Consider the following 1595-nt stretch of genomic DNA (forward strand, 5'->3'; position numbering starts at 1 on the left):
CAGAAGAGACCAACTCTGCCCAATCCTTGACTGATTTCAGACTTCCAGCTTTGAGAACTGTGAGAAGATAAATTACTGTTGCTTAAGCCACCCAGTTTGTGGTACTTTGTTATGGCGACTCCAAAAAAAACTAATACGAAAGAAAAAATTCAAAATAGTTTAATGAAGATCGTGTTCTGGGAGGTACCTTGGGGTAGTCTGGAAGGAAAAAGAACTGAAATTAGGGACAGCTGCTTTGAGGTTTAGAGTTGAGGACAGAGTTTAAAAATGAAGATGGTAAAGCAGTTTGACCTGTAGTAGGTATGTAATCGCTATTGGCCTTTTTTTCTTTCCTTTTTGATAGAGGCTGCAGCAAAAATTTACTTTTAAATTCCATAAGTTATTTTTGTATATCGAATACATGTTCTTTGAATTGATACAGAGATTAGAAAAGCCACCAAGTGTTGATTTTAAAAGTATTATTAATGCTTATCAGCTATCGAATACTTACTATGTAATCAAAGTTTTAAATCCGTCTAATCACCATAAAGGGTGTGAATAGGCCGATAGATGTGAAACAACTTATCCAAGTTAACCCAAAAATTAAATTCTAGAGCTGGAATTTAAGCTAGATTAATTTAATCGTAACGATCAAGTTCCCTCTAGATCATACCATGCAGTTTCTCGAAACTCTACCTTAGAAAGCAGTTGACAGTTGTGGTTGACTGTTGTTGCCTTGCCAACGTCTCCCTTACCCATCTCCCAGTTTCTGTGAGTGTTGGTTGCTAGCAGGTGAATCACATCCTCTCCTTGGACTCACTTTCAGGGTTTGGGAGACAGTTTGCTTCAGGCTAAGATGGTTCTGAAGACATTCCAGTGCTAGAACATTCATGTTTTTAGACTGAGGCTGGACTTTATCTGCACACACCTTTGCAGCCTTCTTCACCTCTCCTATCTTTCTCACTCTCTTATATGTTTCATTTGAGCATAGTACTGTTGCCTGCCCCCCTCCCCCAGCTGAGGTTTCACTTTCTGCTGTTCTAGCTATTGGCTGTCAACTGCAGTCCAAAAATATTAAGTAGAAAATTCCAGAAATAATTTGCAAGTTTTAAATTGTGCTCCATTCTGAATAGCAGGATGAAATCTTGTTCAGTTTTGCTCCATCCAGCCCAAGACCTAAATCATCCTTTGTTTCAGATTCTCCACGCTGCAGACTCTCCCCACCTCTTAGTAGCAGACTAGGTTATCGGAATGACTATCACAATACAATGGCATTTGTTTTCAAGTAACCCTTATTTTAGTTCATAATGTCTTATTCACCTCATTTCGTCTCATCACATGCACATTTTATCATCTCATCATCACAAGAAGGATGAGTACAGTATAATAAGATAGAGAGAGAGATCACATAACTTTTAGTACAGTATAATGTTATAATCGTTCTATTTTATTATTAGTTATTGTTAATCTCTTACTGTTCCTAATTTATAAAGCAAACTATATAAAAAGTGTGTATATATAGGAAAAAACACAGTGTGTATAGGGTTTGGTATTATCTGTAATTTCAGGCATCCATCTGGGGTCTTGGAATTTATCCCCTGTGTATAAAAGGGGGA

The sequence above is a fragment of the Rousettus aegyptiacus genome, unplaced genomic scaffold (assembly GCF_014176215.1).
Source record: "Rousettus aegyptiacus isolate mRouAeg1 unplaced genomic scaffold, mRouAeg1.p scaffold_m13_p_13, whole genome shotgun sequence".
NCBI classification, from domain to species: Eukaryota; Metazoa; Chordata; class Mammalia; order Chiroptera; family Pteropodidae; genus Rousettus; species Rousettus aegyptiacus.